This window comes from Gopherus evgoodei, chromosome 8 (assembly GCF_007399415.2).
Source record: "Gopherus evgoodei ecotype Sinaloan lineage chromosome 8, rGopEvg1_v1.p, whole genome shotgun sequence".
Taxonomy (NCBI): domain Eukaryota; kingdom Metazoa; phylum Chordata; order Testudines; family Testudinidae; genus Gopherus; species Gopherus evgoodei.
Genome location: NC_044329.1, coordinates 55,084,735 through 55,107,099, shown reverse-complemented (window position 1 = coordinate 55,107,099; position 22,365 = coordinate 55,084,735). Strand labels below are relative to the sequence as shown.

At 47.4% G+C, this 22,365-nt stretch overlaps 1 pseudogene; it reads left to right on the top strand.

Moving 5' to 3' along the window:
• Positions 1–8,571: 8,571 nt before the first annotated feature.
• The window catches only part of LOC115656757, a 49,951-nt pseudogene continuing 36,157 nt past the window's right edge, over positions 8,572–22,365 (top strand).

Genomic DNA, 22,365 nt, shown 5'->3' with positions numbered 1-22,365 from the left:
CTCCAGACCCCAATCCCCTTGCTCCGGAACACCTGATTCCATTTTGCACTGCCTCAGCCCTCGCTCTGGCGCTGGTGTGACAGCAAGCTGGCTACCAGGGAAGGTGCAGAATGGTGCACAAGCATACAGGGGCACAAAGCATCACCTGAATGGTTGTGATGGTATCACAACTGCTCTCCAAGTCAATGGGGAAAGTTCATATAAGAAAGATTTGTTACAGGGTCAATATTCAGCTTGATTCATTGAGCCACACAATTTCTGTTAACTGGCAGTGCTCAATAACCCAGCCCATTGTGCAGAAAATATATTCTTAGGAGGAAGACTGAACTGGTTCTAGATTTTGCATTTAGTGGAGATTGACACATTGAGAGATGGCAAAAGAAGAAGACATCATTGTGATCATCTTGTCTGAGCTCCTGTATAACACAGGCCATAGGACTTCCCCAACATAATTCCTAGAGCAGATCTTTTAGAAAAACACTCACTCTTGGTGTAAAAGTTGTCAATGATGGAGAATCCACCACAACCTTTGGAAAATTGTTCCAGGGGTTAATTACCGTCACTGTTAAAAATGTACACCTTATTTCCTGTCTGAATTTGTCTATCATCATTGGCTACATTGTAGAAATAATTGGAGACAGGACAGAAACCAACATTTAAAATGGTCTCATAGAAAACTGAGTATGTTACTGCCTGATGATTAGGGCCCTACCAAATTCACGGTCCATTTTGGTCAATTTCACGGTCATAGGATTAAAAAAATTATAAATTTCATGATTTGAGCTATTTAAATCTGAAATGTTATGGTGTTGTAATTGTAGGGGCCCTGACCCAACAAGGAGGGGAGGGGAGGGTCGCAAGTCTATTGTAGGGAAGGTTGCAGTATTGCTACCTTTACTTCTACGTTGCTACTGGCGATGGTGCTGCCTTCAGAGCTGGGCAGCTGGAGAGTGGGAGCTGCTGGCCTGGAGCCCAGCTCTGAAGGCAGAGCTGCTAGCAGCAGCGCAGAAGTAAGGATGGCATGATATGCTGCTGCCACCTTACTTCTGCGCTGGACCCTCAGTCAGCCGCCACCACTCTCTGGTCACCCAGCTTTGAAGGCAGCAGCACAGAAGTAAGGGTGGAATGGCATGGTATTGCCAACCTTTTGCGGTGCTGCTGGTAGGGTGCTGTCTTCAGAGATGGATGCCCGAGCAACCAGCTGCCCAGCTCTGAAGGCAGCGCAGAAGTAAGGGTGGCAATACCGCAATCCTCCTAAAATAACCTTGCAACCTCCCCCTGCAACTTCCTTTGGGGTCGGGACCCCCAATTTGAGAAACGCTGGTCTCCTCCATAAAATCTGTATAGTATAGGGCAGGGGTCGGCAACCTATGGCATGTGTGCCAAAGACGGCACGTGAGCCGACTTTTAATGGCATCCTGCTGGAGTCCTGGCAGGCAGCAGAGTGCCATTAAAAATCCAGCCCAGCCTGGTCCGGCGCGCTCTTCTCCGCCCTCCCCTACAGGGGCAGGGTGCAGAAGCTTGGTCCTGCTGGCTCCCCGGCCTCTTCCCGCAGTATGCTGTGTTCTTGCCCCTCCTCCTCTTCCTCTTCGTCCCTCCCTCCCTGCTGACCGATCAGCTGATGGCCCTTGCGAGGGAGGGGGTTGGGGAAGAGTGGAGTCAGCGTGCTCGCTGCTCCCAGCAGAGGCAGAAAAGAAGCAGGGGCAGGGCCTTGGGGAAGGGTGGTGGTGGAATAGGGGCATATCCCCTCCAGCCCCCTGCCGTGAGCATCCCATGACCCCAGCCCACATCCCCAGCCCTCTGCCCTGACGCCCCCACACACACATGCAGTCCTCTGCCCTGCAGTCCTGCACACCCCCCAGGCCTGTGTCCTGAGCCCTGTACCCCCCTCACACACACCCAGCCCTCTGCTTGACTCCTTCAACCCCCCTGCCACTACTCCAACCCTGACTGTGGCACCCTCACACATACCCAGGCCCCCCACACCCGATGGCTTGACACCTGCATCCCTCTCACATGCCCCCAGCCCTCTGCCCTGACTCTTGCACCCCCACACATACCCAGCCCCCCCACACCCCATGCACCCTCCCACATCCCTACCCCCATCCTGAGCACCAAATGGGAGCTCCTGCACCCACCCTCCCCACATTCCCACCTGCACTGCTTGCACCAAATGAGAGCGCTCCACACCCCAACCTCCTGTCCCAACCCTGAGCCCCCTCCCTCATTCTAGCTCCTGGCCAGACCCTACACCCCAATCCCCAGCCTGCTGCTTCACCCCAGCCCTGTGCTCAGTGCACTCCCACCCTCAGCTCAGTGCAGAGAGAGAGAGGAAGAGAATGGGCCAGAACCAGGGAGAAGGTAGGTACCCACTGTATGTGGGCAGGGCCGGGACCCCAGACCGGCAGCGGGCTGAGCGGGTCCAGCAGCTGGGATCCCAGCTGGCAGGAGTCGGCGGATGGAACCCCTGAGCGGCAGCAGGTTGAGCTGCTCAGCCCACTGCTGGTCTGGGGTTCTGGCCGCCAGCCCCGCACAGCCTGCTGCTAGTCTGGGGTTCTGGCTGCCGGACACTTGCCAGCCGGGGGCCCAGCCGCAGGCCCCGCTCAGCCCGCTGCCAGCCTAGGTGAACAGAACCCCTGACTAGCAGTGGGCTCAGCAGGCCGGCAGCGTAAGATCAACATTTTAATTTAATTTTAAATGAAGCTTCCTAAACATTTTGAAAACCTTGTTTATTTTACAGTACAACACTAGTTTAGTTATATAATATATAGACTTATAGAGAGATACCTTAAAAAACATTAAAATGTATTACCAGCATGTGAAACCTTAAATTAGAGTGAATAAATGAAGACTCGGCACACCACTTCTGAAAGGTTGCTGACCCCTGGTATAGGGTAAAAGCACACAAAAGACCAGATTTCACAAGGGGACACCAGATTTCACGGTCTGTAATGCGTTTTTCATGGCCGGGAATTTGGTAAGGCCCTATTGATGATGAGATTTAGCTGGTAACCACTCTGGGGTTCAAATAGCTTTATAAATATATTGGAAGAGATCATTTTCCTTGAGCAGGGCTGGGAAGTGGTTTTATTACTAGACAGCAAACTCCGAGTAGCATGAAATGTCTGACTTTGCCAACTGAGGAGCGCTATGTCACTGCATTAGCTGATCAGGTATTGAAAGGGAATAGGCCAGGGTGGTGATTCATCAGAATCCGGCATTCCATTCCCCATCTGGTTGAGCAGAAGAGTTAAACCTCCCAAACCCAGTTATAAACCCAAGCGATTGGTTTCCAAGCTGAAATGTACACAAAACCCACCCCTCTATGTCATGCACGTGTATTTGATCAAAGAAAACTCCAGCCTAAGTAGCAACATTCAAAGCATTCCCTACAGACAGAGAAACACTGTGAAATTGCAGGGGGCTCCTTGCCTCTTGTTATGAATTCAGACTGGCCCACTTTACCAAATTCATTATCTTTCGTCATTTTTTCCCTTGAAAATGGACACACTGAGAGTGGCAGGTGGCTGCAAAATAGAATTTGACATTATTAATGATTATATTGATGTATTTCTGGGTACTGCTCTAGTTCCTAAGCGTCCCAGTCATGGAGCAGGACCCTATGGTGCTAGGTGCCGGACAAACCCAGTACCAAGAAAACAATCCCTGCCCTGAAGAGCCTGGTGTTGATGAGGAAATAGCCAGTTTGTACAATTTTGTGGAACATACAAATATTTGAGGAACACAAAATCAAATGGCAACATTTGCCCCCAGTTTCATGCAGCTCTCATCTTGAGGAAGCTCTCAGAAAAGCCCTTGGAGTGGGGAGAGCTGGACTGTTAATCAGGGAGGGTCACTTCTGCCTTTGTTGAGTTGCCTCCTGGTGGTCAGTGAAACCTATTTCAAGGCCTGGTGGTTTAAGCCAAATGTCTCAAAAACAGTAGTTTCAGCTACAATGCCCAGGCCAAGAAGACAAGTAGATCTGGGTGAAATTAATCATCAATTTTGGTGGGTCACCACTGATGCCCAATCATAATCCACAGGACCTAGGAATACCCTGGGGCCGCACGCTTAGCTTCCATCACCACCTTGAACAAACCAAAAGGAAAACAAACCCCAGGGTCAACATCATAAAGAAGCTTGCAGGAACATCATGGGGAAGCAACGCCCACATGCTCCAAATACCTTCACCAGCCTTGGTCCATTCCACAGCAGGATACCTTGCCCCAGCTTGGAATGGAAGCCCACACGCCATCTTAGTGGACATCAAAATTAATGCTGCTCTTCATGTAATTAGCGGCATCCTCCCACCAATGCCACTTCCCTGGCTATCAGTATTGGCTGACATTGCGCTGGCAAATATTTGACAAGATGCTGTGACAGTTCGGGAGTACATAAAGACTATGGAAAATACCACACTACTGCTCCACCACGACCTAGATTTCCCCCCTCGCCACCGACTAAAATCAAGAAAACCCTTCCGGTCTCACTCCTCCTTGTGGAAGATAAGGATGTTCACAGAAGATGTTCTGAAGCCTGAGCAGCTGCCGTCATACCAAGCAAAAATCTAATTGACGACCCAGCTGTGCAAGTCCCGGGCTTCCCCTCCCCATGGCGCATATGGACAGCTCTAAACTGTAACTGCCCCTGACATGGAAGAGGCACACACATACTCCATAGATGGAAAGTGAGGGAATCGCTGAACTGTGTCTGTGATGTGGTGCAAACTATTGGGCACATCACAGAGGGTTGCCCAATTTATGCTCATCCCGGAGGTGCAGCAGCCACTCATATGGCTGCACCCTCTGCTCTGGACTGGATGAGAGTCCTTAAGATCCAACTGTTGCCATAAGAAAGAGAAGTGTCAGCATACAGCCCACCTCAGTTTGTGAGCCAGATCTTTCAACTGCTATGACCTGGCCCTCTGTGAGCACTAGCACAACAAACAGTAGCATTCGCCCTGGGCTCTGTGATGCTCACATGGTGCTCCCGCTGAAGTCAACAGGCATGCTACCCATGCTCCTGAGAGCAGTATTGAGCCACTGGCTGTTTATGGGCTGCCCAAAGGCCACCTGACCTGACAGCAGTTTGTCTTCAAAAACCTTGATGAGTGACCCTCAGAAACATTTTACAGTAATAGCCTTCCCATGCCATTGGAAGAAGAGCAATAAAAGATTCATAGACTCTAGGACTGGAAGGGACCTCGAGAGGTCATCGAGTCCAGTCCCCTGCCCTCATGGCAGGACCATCCCTGATAGACATTTATTGCTATATGGAGCAAACCCAGATGACAGCACTTTCTGCAACCTGGTGAGTTTTTAATAGGCTTTGATTATAAGTATTTTATTATGTAATTTTATAGAGGGAGGTTGAGTCAGTGGTTAGGATGCTAGCTTAGGATCTGGGAGACCTGGGTTCAAATCCTTGCTCCACTGCTGACTTCCTGCATGGCTCTGGGAAAGTCTTTGGATGCCTCCGATCCCTGTCTGTACAATAGGGGTAATAGCAGTGCTATGCCTTCCTGTAGCATTGTGAGGGTAAATACATTAAAGATTTAGGAGATGTTATCCTTTATCACTTGGGCATGCTCAATCTACCAATATCATACTCCACTTGTCAATAACCCCACTAAGGCATCAGAAGGTGACATGCTGTTGAAAGACCTTATGTTAACTAACCTAGATATTAAGTCTACGTCTGCATGTTACAGCTACAGACATGGGCATCCTTTCATCCCCACAAGACATAACCCACAGTGAATGGTCCTCAAAATCTGGGCAAACCTGATTTACCACAATCCCAATCTGGCATTAGGGGACACAGTGCCTGTTTGGATAAGGGTATGAACTACAGATGAGTGAAGCACGGAAAAAACATCTGTGACTGTTTTATTTCAGCCATGTCTGTGACCTATTCTGGTCCACTCGCCAGCAACAAGCAAGTGATTGAGCTTTGTTAGCATGAATAATTGCACAAAATTGAAAGACTGAACAGGCACTGAAAGCAAACTTCAAATTGCATATTTCAGTGCAAATCCTTATTTTGTGCTGTTAGAGTGATCCAATCAGAGACCAGAAACAATATCACCAGATTGCTGTAACTAACCAGCACACAGCAAGTTTCTAAGTCGGAGCATTTGCAAGAACCGCTTGCAAACTGTTCATGGAGGAAAAAGGATTTTAAGGAAGAAATTGACATAAATTTAGAATAATTAATACATTAAAAAATCTGATTGTGAACATTCTGTAAGGAGAAAAAGAGGGAACATTCAGGAAATAAATATGCTTTAAGACTTATCTGCTCCACTCTGGGGAAAAAAACAAGTTCCTGTATTTTGACAGATTCAGTGACCATATTCTATGGAAGTAGTGAAAATAGCCATCAAAGTTCAAGCACCCACTCTTTGCCACCCCACTCTCTGCTTATGTGGCTTTTTCTTCAAAGAAATTGACAGCAGGAAGCCTTTCAAATCAATCAAAGTTTCTGGACACCTAAAATATCCAGTTTTCAATTTCATTAGTCAAAACATTTGTTTTTTCAGCCTCCTCCTTCTCGGATGCCTGTATGGCTCCGCATGACTGTAGATATATGGGCGGCAGCCTGTTTATATTAAGAACCATCAGGACTGCAGGAGTGCAGTGGTTCCTTCATGCTGCCTGACAGCTCTTTGAAAAGGGCCTGGCTCATAAAAGCCAGATGAATTATGGGATGACAGGAGAGAAATCATGAGAATTAGTTTGACCCCGAGTCTCAGAATTCTAGTGCCTTCCAGCAAGTATCGCACAGTGACAAAAAACCCACAACACAGAGCCTAGTGGTGGAGCATTGCACCATAGGATTTCTGCAAAGAATGCCGAATGCTTAATTCAAAACAACACAGTTCTGGGCACGATGATCCCAAAGGGAAGCATCAATGTTATCCATACCAGGATAACAATGTGGTGCAGACGCATTGTTGGTGCAACAGTTGCTCTGAATCATTTAACGTGGATGAAAATAATTCCAAACAACTTTCACATGTGGACAAGCTCTAACTACAAAGGGCCTGTCTACACTACAAAGTGAAGTCAACTTAACTTGTGTCGGCATACAGCCGCTGCAGTAATTACACAGCTTGTGCATGTCTACACTTTGCTCCTTGTGTCGGCGGTGCGCATCCTTGCCAGGAGTGCTTGTATTGGTTGTACTGTCAGTGTGGAAAGGCTCCTGAAAGCCGCTATCAGTTGGCATAAGCAACGCAGTGTCTACACTGACAGTATTGACCTAACTACATTGACCCTGACTTTACGCCGCTCATGGGGGTGGACTTACTAAGCCAGCACAGCTGGACGGTTATGTCAGCGAAAGCAAAATTTAAGTGCTGATATAGTTAGGTCAACGTAAGCTGCCTTGTATTGACCTAACTCCACAGTGTAGATCAGACCAAAGTGTTCGTTTGAGACAAGTGAATAGAAATTCCTCTATGTTGATCTGAAACAAACAGTTCAGTGGAAGGAGTGTTCAATGTGATGATCAGTGTCTGGAGCGAAAGGACAAATTAGAGGAGACATGATCAAAGCTTTGCTCAAAGTCAATGTTCATGCCACTTGTTCAATGTTTCAAGATAAATTCATTCAGGTCTTGTCTATGCTAGGAAGTTGTTAACTCTTTATCCATGCTACTGTGCAGTACAACAGCACCCAATTATAGGTGTTTAAGGGTGCCTATACTGCTATATACATTATTCCTGTATGAGAAGGGGAATAAGCTATGCTGATACAAGGCACCTTATAACTGCATCCACACTAGGCGCAGACCAGTTTCAGTTACCAGGAAAAAGCCTTTAGGCACAGAAATATGCCTGTGGTGCCCTGAATCCAGACACCAGCACCAGAATGCCCTTTGATCTTCAGTGTTTGAAGATTGTGAAATGGTCCCACTGTCACGACCAAAGTGACCCTTCTTTTAAGTGTGAACAATACATTCACTGGACCAGGATTATCTTCCCATCCCTACCCAGACGTCACTGTCTCGTGCCTCAGTTTCCTTAGCTGCAAAGTGGGGCTATACCTATCATATTTGCCTACTTTCTTCAACCAGGGACATCTGCCAGCGGGTGCCGGCTGTCCTGGGTGGAAGGGATCACGGCAATGCGGATTGGCTCGATCCGATGTGGATCCAGATTCTCAGACACACAGCCGGGGGAAGTGGTGCTGGTCCTGGCTTCTCTGCCAGGTCCTGTCCCCAAGTCCAAGCTGGAGGGAGCCCCTTCCCCCCCACCCCAAGGGAGCCGCGGCTGGGGCTGCCGAGGGAAGAGGCAGGGCAGGGATCCTGCTGCGCTGGGTTTGGCTTCCTTTGTCTGCGTCCCAAACCTCCCTGGGCCTGGGAGGAATGTGGGGCAGGGGCAGGCGGGCTGCGGGTGGCTCAGGTCGGCTTGTGTCAGTCAGGGCCCCGCGGAGCTGCGGGCGCCCAGCCACCAAACAGGTTGGAAAGTCATTAATTACCCAGCCATGCAGGGCTGCGCTCAGGCGACTGCGGCTGCCTCCGGGCTGCCGCCGCCGCTGCCTTGTTCCCATGGAGCAGGAGCGCAGGATGGCCGCCCTGCGCGGCTCTCCCGGCCGGCGGCTGGCCCCGCTGCTCCTGCTGCTGCTGCTCGCCTCCGCCCCGGGCGCTAAGGTAAGGGACGGGCGGGCTGGGTGCCAGGCACCAGGGCAGGGCAGGGGGGCTCTTACTCCGAGCCCCACCGGGATCCGATCTGCAGGCACTGTGCCCTGAGCCCCCGCGGAGCGCTGGAGCCAGAGCCGAGAAGTAAAGGTATCCTGCCACTTGTGGGGCGTCTCGCCACCAGCCCTGCCCTAGGCGCTTGGAGCAGGCATCCCCTGCCTGGCTGCACACGGCTCGCCTAGATGGCCCTTCTTAACCCCCCCTCCACCCACACACACACACACACACACACACACACTATAGTAACAGATCGGATCTTTTCCTGTCTAGTTTGTTTCCCCCACCTCCCTTCCAGCTCCACCGGCCAATCTGCCCAGGAGGAGGCGATAAGACACTGGTGGAGACATGTCCAGCGGCTCCAGTGAAATCAGGAAGGGCAAGCTGCTTTCAAAGCCTCCTAGGAGGAGGTCCACAGACTCACATGGGGTACAAAAAGGCATCCTATGTCCCCCTTCTAACTTAGCAGTGTCTAAGGTCCAGGTGCGGAGCAAGACTCAGCCCTGTGGTGGGCATTGGGTGGCTCTTTTTGCATTGGGTGTGACAGCACTATCAGAACCAGTGCTAAATTCCTAGTAAAGCCTTTGGTGAAATGAGGAGGGATCAGGCAGGGGTACCCATGGGCTGCCCTAGCGTGACCAGACAGCAAGTGTGAAAAATCGGGACAGGGGATGAGGGGTAATAGGAGCCTATATAAAGAAAAAGACCCAAAAATCAGGACTGTCCCTAAAAAATCAAGGCATCTGGTCACCCTAGGCTGCCCACATCAGTAAGGTGAGTGGAGTTTGACCATGGATCTGGAAGAAAGATTGCAGTTCTATGACTGTAAAACAGGCAGAACCCAGCCAACCCCATAGGGATGGTGCCTAGGTTTATAAAACCTGTCAAGGCTTTCTTTGATTTTTGCTGATGCTCGGCTTCTGTTTTCACCCACATCCCAATGGAAAGGCTTGAAAATGCTCTGGGTGGTTCAATGGCACAAGTATGTTGTGCGTTTGGTTTTCCCTAGCATTGTGCTTCAAGGCTAGTTGGGAAAGGAATTTTGTGCTGCTTGCCCTAGAGTTCCATCCAAGGATTGGATCCCTCAGACTCTCCAGTGACTCTGACACTCAGAAAGGAGTGGTGCAGGCGAAATGGCACCTTTTGGCAATGCAGGAGCGCAGAGCAGCACCATCAGAATTCTGTACGCACGGGGCTCTTTCCCTGAGAAGTGCGTAAAACTGGTCAAGAATTAGCCCACAATTGTCCAGGGGAATAACTACCCTCACCCACCAAATTATGGACCCCTTCCTTTAAAGCTGGGGTATTGTGAAAGAATATTGTTGTGTTATTCTTTTATAGGCAGCAGAGAAGCCATGCCCTTTGTACCACAGCTAACCAGTGCTCACAAGCCTGTGGATGGAGCTGAAAACAGATCCATTCCCTCCTTCCCCCTCCCCCAGTATGTGTGAAGTAGGCTCCTGTCTTAGCCAGCCCCATTTCATCATTAGCTGTAGCTATGTGAGCACTAGAGCCCTCAAGCCATTCATTTTGTCCTTTACGGAAGGGCAGAAAAACACCCTTTGACCCAGCAGCCAGGCTCTTATTAGAGCTCTGTCCCCTTTAATAACACTTGTCTCCTAGCAGCTGTAAAGCCCCTTCTGTGAAATCCCCTTATTATAGGGCACTCACTCAAAGGCCTGGCCTGTAAGAACCACCTCCGTTATTATGACTGGAGGAGGCAAAATCCTAACTTCAATCATTCCACTGAACAGTGCCGCAACCTCCTCTTGGCTTTCATGGGTCGCTGAGCACAATGTGGCTCTGTGCTTAATGTCTCTAAAGGAACCCCATATTGTTTCTTTAGTGCAGATGGTTGATTCAGTGCTCCTTGCCCTGTTCGATTTCTGTCTATGGCCTTGTCTTCACTGCTAAAAAGGTGTATTTATTACCTCAGGGTAAAGAATGTGCATGAGCTGTCCTGAGGTAAAAACACAGTGAAGACCAGCCCCTTTAGTTTTACTGTGAGATCAACAAAGCGAGGTCAACCCCAGGTGGTGGTATAGTGCTGACCTCACCTAATTTACTTTGTGGTAGAATGAAAGTCCCCGCTGTATTTGTACCTTGGGATAACTCATGTACCTTAGTTAACCTGAAATATACACCTTATATATGAGCTATCCGAAAGTAAAACACACTGAAGACAAGACACTTTAGTTTTACCATGCGGTAAATTGGGTGAGGTCACCACTAACCCGCCTCCTGGGATTGACTTTGACTTGTTTACCTCACAGTAAAGCGAAAGTGGTTGATCTTCACTGTTTTGAGCTCCCATTTGAACCTGTTGGGGGTTGCCTGGATGGTTTGATATGCCAACTTATACCTTGGACATCTCCTTGGTTGTCCCTGGCCTCTCTCTCCATGCATTCTTCCTTACAGAACAATTGTAGGCAGTTGGTATGGGGTCATTCTGGCAACATGGCCAAGCCGTGTTGGCGCATTTTGAGGATTGTGGTCATACCGCACTTTTAATCTATGGATGTCATCCGTTCTAGTCTATCTAACCTTGTCACACCTAGGATTTGGCACAGGGACCTTGTTTCAAATGTTTGCAGCTTTTGCTCTATATGTTTTGCCAGTACCCATAATTCGCAACCATAAAGCAATGTGGATACAATAAGCATTGTATATAAACTAGGGCTGTTGATTAATCGCAGTTAACTCATGAGATTAACTCAAAAAAATTAATCGTGATTAATCACAGTTTTAATTGCACTATTAAACAATAGAATACCAACTGAAAATTATTAAAATATTTTGGATGTTTTTCTGCCTTTTCGTATATATTGTATTCTGTGTTATAATTGAAATCAAAGTGTATATTATTTTTATTACAAATGTTTGCACTGTAAAAATGATAAAAGAAATAGTATTTTTCAGTTCACCTCCTACAAGTACTGTAGTATGACCTCTTTGTCATGAAGGTGCAATTACAAATGTAGGTTTTTGTTACATAACTGCACTCAAAAAGAAAACAAACAATGTAAAACTTCAGAGTCTACAAGTCCACTCAGTCCTATTTCTTGTTCAGCCAATTGCTATGACAAACACGTTTGTTTACATTTATGGGAGATAATGCTGCCCTCTTCTTATTTACAATGTCACCAGAAAGTGAGAACAGGCATTTGCATGGCACTTTTGTAGCCAGCATTGCAAGGTATTTATGTGCCAGATATGCTAAACAGTCGTATGCCCCTTTGTGCTTCGACCACCATTCCAGAGGACATGCTTCCAAGCTGATAACGCTCATTAAAAAATAATGCATTAATTAAATGTGTGATTGAATTCCTTGGGGGAGAATTGTATATCCCCTGCTCTGTTTTACCTGCATTCTGCCATATATTTCATGTTATAGCAGTCTCGAATGGTGACCCAGCACATGTTGTTCATTTTAAGAACACTTTCACTACAGATCTGACAAAACGCAAAGAAAGTACTAATGTGAGATTTCTAAAGATAGCTACAGCACTCGACCCAAGATTTAAGAATCTGAAGTGCCTTCAAGAATCTGAGAGGTACATGGTGTGCAGCATGCTTTCAGAAGTCTTAAAAAAGCAACACTCCCGGTGTGGAAACTACAGAACCTGAACCACCAAAAAAGAAAATCAGCCTTCTGCTGGTGGCATCTGACTCAGATAATGAAAACGAACATGTGTTGGTCTGCACTGCTTTGGATTGTTATCGAGCTGCACACATCATCAGCATGGAAGCAAGTCCCCTGGAAGGGTGGTTGAAGTATGAAGGGACATATGAATCTTTAGCAAATCTGTCAGGTAAATATCTTGCAACCTCAGCTACAATAGTGCCATGAGAATGCCTGTTCTCAATTTCAGGTGACATTGTAAACAAGAAGCAGGCAGCATTATCTCCTGCAAATGTAAATAAGCTTGTTTGACTGAGCAATTGACTGAACAAGAAGTAGGACTAATTGGACTTGTAGGCTGTAAAACAGATGTGGGCAAACTTTTTGACTCGAGGGCCATATCTGGTAATAGAAATTGTATGACTGGACAGGAATGCTCAAAAAATTGGGGTTGGGATGCGAGAGGGTGTGAGGGCTCTGGCTGGGGGTGCAGGCTCTGAGGTGGGGCCAGAAATGAGGAATTCAAGGTGCAAGAGGGGGCTCTGGGCTGCAGCGGGGGTGTGGGTTGTGGGTGAAGTGAGGGCTCCGGCTGGGGGTGTGGGCTCTGGGGTGAGGCTGGGGATCAGGAGTTTGGGGGTGTAAGAGGTTGCTCTGGGCTGGGACTGAGGTGTTCGGAGGGTGGGAGGGGGATCAGGGCTGGGGCAGGGGGTTGGCAGGTGGGAAGGGGTGCAGGCTCTGGCTGGATGTGTGGGCTTTGAGGTGAGGCTGGGGATGAGGGGTTTGGGGTGCAGGAGGGTGCTCCAGTCTGGGATCGAGGGGTTTGGAGGACAGGAGGGAAATCAGGGATGGGGAAGAGGTTTGGGGCATGGAGGGAGACTCAGGGATGCAGGATCCGGGTGGCGCTTACCTCAAGCAGCTCCTGGAAGTCCCTTCTCCAGCTCCTATGCGGAGGTGTAGCCAGGTAGCTTTGCACGCTACCCTGTCCGCAGAAACCGCCCCTGCAGCTCCCATTGGCAGCAGTGCCAGGCCAATGGGAGCTGGGGGGCAGCTCTTGGGGTGGGGGCAGCATGTAGAGTGTAAGTTCAACTTTCATGATAAAAAGATTGCACTACAATACTTGTATTAGGTGAACTGAAAAATACTATTTCTTTTGAGGGGGGTTTCAGGGCAAACACTTGTAATAAAAAATAAATAAAGTGAGCACCGTACACATATCCTGTGTTGTAATTGAAATCATATTTGAAAATATAGAAAACATCCAAAAATATTTAAATAAATGGTGTTCTATTATTGTTTAACACTGCGATTAATCACATGATTAATCACAATTAATTTTTCAAATCGCTTGATAGATCTCAAACTGGATTTAGCTATCATGGACCCTGAGTGAAAGTTCCTCAAGGTAAAAAATACACCTTATTTGGCAGTGAAGGCAAAGCTGATGTTACAGCAGGGCAGCTAAAGTCTTTTATACATATACTTCATAGTGCATCCATCTTAATGCATTTGTGTGGAGCAAAGCTCTGTGGGGCAAGGACTGTCTTTTTGTTCTATGTTTGTACAGTACCTAGCACAATGGGGTCCTGCTCCAGGACTAGGGCTCCCAGGTGCTATGGGCAATACAAATAATAAATAGTAACACCAATGCTGCTCCTTCAAGGCCCCATTCTGCTACACTTAAGCCAAATAGTCCCTTACTCTGTAAGTAGCCCCAAAAGAACTAGTGTCTGAGTAGTGAATATTCAACTTGAATAGGGGTGGCAGAACCAGGCCCTTAAATAAATAACATTGTGGCATTAAATTGACCAGCAGCGCCTCTTTCTTAATGTGCACAAAATAGTCATTTAGGGGCTGATTCTGCATTTCTCATGTACCCCAAACTCCCAGTGACTTGGTTGCACAAGACGTGCAGGTTAGGCCTGTTTTTAGAAGTGTTTTAACTTTCCCTGAGAAGTGCGTAAAACTGGTCAAGAATTAGCCCACAATTGTCCAGCGGAATAATTACCCTCACCCACCAAATTATGGACCCCTTCCTTTAAAGCTGGGGTGTTGTGAAAGAATATTGTTGCGTTATTCTTTTAACTTTCCATGTCTATATCATTAGAAATAAATGCAACTTTGCAGTTCTCATCCTGGGCTGCTGCTAGCCTGCTTTCTAATGTATTTCTTATTTCAGATCAAAATTGCCTCTTTGTGCACACAAATGTGCTGTAATATTGCTTCTTAGAGAACCTGTCTGATAATTTTGTTCTTTACTAAAGTTGCCTGGTACTGTACTGAAGTTAGGCTTACTGGTCTATAATTGCCAGAATTGCTTCTGGAGCCTTTTTTAAAAACTGGTGTCACATTAGCTACCCTCCAGTCATCTGGTACAGAAGCTGGTTTAAATGATAGGTTACATGCCACAGTCAGTAGTTCTGCAATTTCATATCTGAGTTCCTTCAGAACTCTTGGGTGAATACCTTCTAGTTCTGGTGACTTGTTACTGTTTATCAATTTGTTCCAAAACCTCCTCAACTGACCCATCAATCTGGGACAGTTCCCCAGATTTGTCACCTAAAAAGAATGACTTAGGTGTGTGAATCTCCCTCACATCCTCTGCAGTGAAGATCAATGCAAAGAATTCATTTAGATTCGCTGCAGTGGCCCTATCTACCCTGAGTGCTCCTTGAGCACCTCAGTCAATCAGTGGCCCCACTGATTGTTTGGCAGGCTTCCTGCTATTGATGTATTTAAACTTTTTGCTGTTCATTTTTAAGTCTTTGGCTAGTTGATCTTCAAATTCTTTTTCAGACTGTTGTCTCCTGTCTTAGGGCATGTCTACATTTACTGGGGATCGACACTGTGGTGACTGATGCACCGGGGTCGATTTAGCGGGTCTAGTGAAGACCCACTAAATCAACTGCAGATCACTCTCCCATCGACTCCGGTACTCTACCGGAACGAGAAGCATAAGGTAAGTCGACAGGAGAGTGTCTCCTGTTGACCCAGTGCGATGTAGGCACCGCAGTAAGTCAACCTAAGCTACGTTGACTCCTGCTATGTTATTCACATAGCTGGAGTTGCAATAACTTAGATTGACTTACCCCCATAGTGTAGACAAGGCCTCCAGTCTTTCCCTGGAACTTTAATGAGCCAGGAAGTCAGGATGTGGCAATAGAGCATGATATGCACCGTATAGAAGGCTATGTTCCTGCCACATTATCTTTACCATAACTAGAAAAATTCATTCCAGTTAAATCTGAGTTTCCAGAAGCTGGGGAAGAATGGCATAAATAGTGGCCTAAATTAATCCAGAGCGTGACAAAGAATCGTTCTTGGGTATTTATATTGCTCACAGTTCTCAGAAAGATTGCCCTCAACATTTTATACCACACTGATTGGAAACTGTCTTGCTCTGCAAGGTTGGGATAGTTTGTTTGGGCTGTCTTTGCTGCTGAAGGAGCTACGGCTGCATTGTTAATTGGAATTAAGGACAGATCAGGGAGGATGCTGGTGCTGTTGTAGGTGCTGGATTTTCCTTGGCTAATGACTAATCTGAAGACTGCCACCTGGCTTTTTATAACACAGTCTGCAGAGCTTCTGGGACAAAGACCCAGGCACTTTTGCTGCATCAGCACAGCTGGAATGGAGCAGCTCCCTGCTCCTATGTTAGCCCTGATAAAGAGAGGAGCTAGAGCAAAGTTTCCGCACATGCCTGGTCCAGAATACACTCCTGGCAGGGCTACAAAAGGGTCTTCAGAAGTGTTAAAGATTTGGCTGGCAAGTTTAGTTTATACTGATGCTGCAGGAAAATGAGGAAGAAGAACTCCTAGATTCTCTCACTGTCCTGGAAGCCTAGGACAGTGGTTCTCAACCTTTGCAGACTACTGTACCCCTTTCAGGAGGCTGATTTGTCTTGCATACCCCAAGTTTCACCTCACTTAACTACTTGCTCACAAAATCAAACATAAAAAATACAGAAGTGTCACAGCACACTATTGGTGAAAAATTGCTTACTTTCTCATATAATTATAAAATAAATTGCGACCTCCAAAGGTTGAGAAACACTGATATAGTATCTCGAGCATTATAAACAAGTAATGGTATTAAATTTTAGTTTGTGCTTTTCACATAGTCCGTTGGAAAACTAGGCAAATATCTAGATGAGTTGACATACCTTCTGGAAGACCTCCACATACCTCCAGGAGTATGTGTATCCCTGTTTGAGAACCACTGGCCTAGGATGACCCAGCAGAAATCGTAGCAGAGAGCCTGTGTGAGTTTGAGTGTGGCCCATCTATTTCTTTAATTATTTAACTCCTGCCCATCTATTTATTTTTCTAAGAAGTCACTCAGAAATTGCATCTGACCATCATATTTTCCCTTAATCAGATCCATCAGCACAGATACATGCATCCTTCTCAACAACAGCCCTGCACTACATGGCCATCTCCAGCATTCCCCCAGCATGTTCCTATGCTTGTAGTCCCCAGCTGTGGAATGGCTCTTCAGGGGCTGTTGCAGCACAGCATAATTTAGAGCAGCTTCAGCAGTTCCCAGATTGAGGAAATGCAAACAGTGGTTTAAAGCCAACCTGGACCCCTTTCTTCAAGTTGTGTCAGGTCTCTACTTAATGTGTTCTTCTTCTCCCAGATCTTCTGGGCCTGGACTGATGTCTGAGAATTCTGGAATGCCAAATTCACTCACTTAATAGGCAGATCTTGGAATCTGTCAGTGCAGCCAGGAAACATGGAGAAAACTAACCACAGAAGCAGATGTAATCTGGGATCTAGCCAACATCCCTCAATTTATTGTTTGGAAATTTGGAAGATGCCTAATGCTAGCACCATAATTAAAATCAGGAAGTGCAATTATGTCACAATTATTTAATGAAGTCTTATTTCTGTCAAAGCAACAAATTCAACAGAAAATTGGAAGCAACTGCCTAGTCTCCCAGTACCTGCAGCCCTATCATCACACCAGAAAGTTGGACATAGTGGTGTAGTAAACCCATAGCAATAGAGAAAAATGATACTTGAGGGTCATCGGCAGGCAGGTCTAATCACTCACAGGCACAAAATGATCATGTTTCTTTCTGATCTGACAGTGAAAATATTTGGTTTCACTTGCAAAAAATATCTTTATAGTGTCCTTACTTACATGGGTAAATACTTATAGGCACAGAATCTCAGATCAGTATGGTTCTCAGATCTACCATGGGCCTAGAGGAAATTAACCATTTATCAGATAGCAAATCCCAATAGTACAGGAGAGGAAATTGTGGGAGAGGGCATGTGACCTCCTGAGTCTGCAGTGGGATAGTCCACATAGTCAAACATTTTAACCCAATATTAGTATTGCTAATTATTTGTACTACAGTAGCACCTACCGGCTCCACAAAGAGGAAGTGAGAGGGAGTCTCTGCACCAGAGAACTTGTCACCTAAACAGACAAAAGCTGGGAGGGGAAACTGAGGCACAGAGAGGGGCAAGGTCGCTTTGTAGGTTAGTGGCAGAGCCAGGAATGGGATTCAATCCCTCTGAGTCTTAATCCAGTACCCTAAGCCCTAGATCACAAAATTACTCAACTGCTTCTCCTTTTTAAATCTGACTTCTTCGGCCAGTATCTCTCAAATGAGGCTTCATTCAGACTTCTGTGGCCATCTGACATGTCTGAGTGTTGTAGCAGGGAGATGGAAGTGTGCTACTCTAAATGAGCAAGCAGGGGCACAAGGTAGCATGGAGATGGACAAGCTCCACTGTTTATTAGCTATTTAAGCCAAAGGACAGTGCTGGCACAAAAACAAATGGGAATAAACTGACCCTGAATAAATTGAGGATGGAAGTTTGAAGGTTTCTAATCCTCAGAGGGGGGAGGTCCTGAAAAAGCCTCCCAATTGGAACAGTGGGTGAAAACTGTCTAACTATTTTTAAGGTGGAGATTGAAACATTTATAACAGGATTCTGATGATGGAGTTGTTTACAATGGCAGGGGACTGGAGATGGTGACCCAGGCTGTCCTGTGCCATTCCTTCAGAAATAAGAGAAGGAAAACTCAAGGAAAGCATTACAAGTTCTTACCTGCTGGATGGGAAAAAGGTGCAACCAGCAGCAGCCTGTTGCAAAATGGCCACTCTAGGGCTGCAACTGCTTGGCTCTGCTCAATTTAAAGGGACAGCCCCAGAAACAACGATCCTGTAAGAGACCAACCCAGCACTGGAGAAAGCTACTAGGGGTCAGAAAGGGGTCAAATTAATTCACAGAATAAAGATAGAGTACAAAAGTGACCCCCCCGCCCCCCGCTACAGAGCCCCCATTGTTAAGTTACAGCTGCCATCCAGTTAGCACGCAACATGGCAGGTAAATATAAGTGGAATTCAATCTGATGGCAACATGCAGGTGAGCAGCAGTGAAGGACCTGATCCCACAATGAGCATCAGGGGTGAATCCCTGCACCCGGGTGGGGCCCTATCCATACCAGTGTGTGGGGATGGCCTGCACAGAGCTCACTGCAGGGGAAGGGCTTAAACCATTACAGATGATGGGCTTGATTCAGCCCTGCTGACACAAGGGTGTGCTGCAGTGAGGGGGAATTTGCCCCCTAGAGGAAGACAGGGTGGGATGCAGCTGCCACGTGCCCTCAGAAGATTTGGTGGTCCCGATAGGGTTCCATAAGAGCCCTGCTTGAGGAGGACCTAGCTCCCAATCCGGAGTCTGCCAACTAGAAAAGGAGGAAACTGAAGGAGATGAAACCTTTCCTCCAAGCTGCCGAGAGGAAAACTCTAAGGAAAATATACTTGGCAGCTCGGAGTGTAAAAGGTTAGAAACACATGGCAGGGTCCAACATGCTGCCAGAGGGAGGCCCACAGAACCTCAGCACCTTCTCTGAAAGGATTCTGGAGGCACCTGCTTTCTGGGTTGCTGGTCACTCAGTGTATCACAGGGATTTGGAGTTGGTCTCCAAGAGCCAGATTGTTCAGTGCTCACCGCCCTCAATTAGAGGCAGCTTTTCAAAAGTGCTCAGCACCCAGCAGATCCCATTGTGCCAATTAAGACCAGATTGTCATCAGAGCTCTGCACCCAACATATCCCCACTGGGCTCTTTTGCAAATCTGGCCCCAGGAGACTCTCCTGGGACCCTGTCTGCCATTTACCACCATCTGAAGTAACACTGACATGCACACTAAGGCAGGGGGGAGGGGTAGCTCAGAGGTTTGAGCATTGGCCTGCTTAAACCCAGGGTTGTGAGCTCAATCCTTGAGGGGGCCATTTGAGGTTTGGGTCCTGCTTTGAGCAGGGGGCTGGACTAGGTGATCTCTTGAGGTCCCTTCTAACCCTAATAATCTATGATTCTGTGAAACACAAGCCACTCCTTAAGGCCTCATTTTTGGAGGAGGCAGTTGAGTTTGTAATCAAGAACTAAGTAATGGTAAGTCTTAGCCAATCAGTTTGCTCTTCCTTCTCCCCATTAACAGAGAAAAATATTAATGATTTCATATTCCTCAAAGGGTCCAAGGCTTTGGCTTCCATTGTATGTCTCCATCCTTATGAATTCTGCAGCTGGCACTGTAGAAAGACTCAATCCCAGTGGATGTGAAGAACTTGAGCAGGGAGTGGTATTTTCAAGGAAGCTAGTGGTGGGAGAGTGGGGAATTCAGTTGAAGTCAGGTGAAATAATGCAATAGCAATTTCAAGAGGGTCAGGTGAAACATCATTTCTCAGTTAAAATGTTGGGGTTTTTGTGTGAAAGATCATGAATTTATCATTTGTGGAGAGACGTTAAAAATACATTTGTAACTCCAATGAGTTGATGTGTACCATTGGCTGTGCCTGCAGTGCAAACTCCATTGCGTTCCCTCATTCAGAGAGGATGCTGAACAGTACAGGAATAGGGTCCCTACTGGCACCTTGCTGTGATGATAGGCACTCAGCTGGGGGACCACCCAGCCTCTGTTTTATGAGTCGTCCATTACTGGGTGCAGGGGCCCATCGAAAGCTGATTTGGAGCTCAGAAGCCAATGCCAAAATCCAAAGACCTGCATCCAATAAGGAGCTGCTAAGAAGTATTTGATCAGCAAACTATGCCCCACTCTTGAAACTAGAGCTATGTGGATAAACCTCTGTGGGCTTGGGGTGTCTCTGTGCAGATCCAGCTGAAAAGCTGCAGCTGAAGTTATCAAGCAAGAATCATGCAATCATCATACGCTGCAATATAACATGACTTTATAACTTTGAGCAGACCAGTGTTGGCTGTGGCCCCTTCGTATTCAGCATCCTCCTGCAGCTCTCCTTCATTCTCTTGAAATATGGGAAGGAGGGGGCGTTGAAGCTCCATTAGCCCTGTTCCTGTTGCAGGGGAACTTCTCCAGGGGCTGAAGTTGCAGGAGCTCGAGATCTCCCTTGCGGTAACAGTGATTACTCAGTGGGCAGAAGAAGGCCTTGCTGAAGTCACTGGCTTGCTGATGGCCCAGTGTCAGCACACAGCCCATCTGATCTCAACGTGGGGGGAGAAAGGGATTTTGAAGATGCTGGAATGTTGGAGTTAATAGTGAAAGTTGGATTCAGGGAATAGAAGCTGGGACCCTGACTCATAGTCCCCTGTTTCTGTGCTTGGAGCCAGGATGCAGTAGAGTCCAAGGTATCTTTAAGCCACCTCTGTGTGCTCAGTGTCCTGGGGACCATGCAGAGACTGGCCTAGCACCTAGTGTAAGTTAGAGCCACCTTGTGCTCTGCTTTCCACGTCCCGCACTGGGCCACGGGAAGCAGAGAATAGCCGTGGTGTAGTGCACTCCTTATAAGAGATGGGATCAGCCTGAATGACGTGCTTGAGGAGGGGTAGCTACTGGGGCTTGTACGATGGGAGCCATGTAGTTTAGACTCTACCAAGGCTGGCCTACCCACCCTCTCCAAACTAGAAGACTTAAGGTTTTCACTCTTGTGGCCCCCCCCAAAGATCCATGTAGGAGAGGCCTGATCCCCTCCCAAGAGCAGCTGCAGAGCCGGGGTTCTCAAGCTAACCATCCTCTGTTTTTGTCAGGACAGAAGTGAGGCAGCAGAAGGAGCAGGCCCCTGGGATGAAGAGGTCACCAAGTGGTGGGGGGAATGGAGCTCCTGGTCCACATGCTCCCGTACCTGCGGGGGAGGAGTGATGTCCCGGGAGAGGCACTGCTTGCGGCAAAGGTAAGCAATAGAGCAGCACCAGCTAATGCCAAGCTCATGGACACTCATGAAACCTTTACCGATAAGGTGCCCAGATGCTGGATGCACCAGTGGGGGTGGGGGGAGGCAACACCCAGCTAAGAGTGTCTCTCCTTTCCTATAGAGCCTTTCACATGTCCTGAACAATTCCAAGCTCTAGAAAGCAGAATTGACATTTCTGTGTTTGCCAAAAGCCACCAGGTATTCGACGTTGCAGGAAAAACTGGATATTTATGGATCTGGAACAGAGCTGCAGCTGGGCGCTTAACAGGCTCCTCTGCCCCCTACAGCCTACCTGCAATCAGACTCAGCCTTTCTTACTGGCTGCAGGGAGGGGTGACCTAAAGTGCATCCTTCTCCCTCCTCCCGCACCCCTCTCATGGTGATCCACTGCTTTCCAAGTAGTGCAGCAGTATTAGCTCTGTATCTGAAATGTTTCAAATTCTAGTGTGGTGGCCCCCATTTTGGTCGTGACTGGGGACTGAGCAGAGATTTCAGAGCTAAAAGCATGAGCTTCTACTGCTGGAGGTGAAAGATGCTTGGAACTGTAATAGACTCACATCCTCTATGACGGAGGCACAAAGGAGACCCTTGGGTTACACTAGGCAACTGTGCTCTGCAATGTACATATTTTTAAATAATGAAGCACGCTGGGCCAGGCAGTTGGGTCATTTTTCTTGTCTTCTTTGTCTCTTTGCACCTGGCCGCTGTAGAGGATGGGGTGTATTGCACATGTGGTGTATGTTGCTCAGAAAGCGGGTAGAAAAGTAATGTGCCCTGCTTTGACAGTCAGCGGGCTTGTGAAATGTGCAGAATTTACACTGATTTGGTAATTCTGTAGGGACCATCTTCAGCCCTGGCATA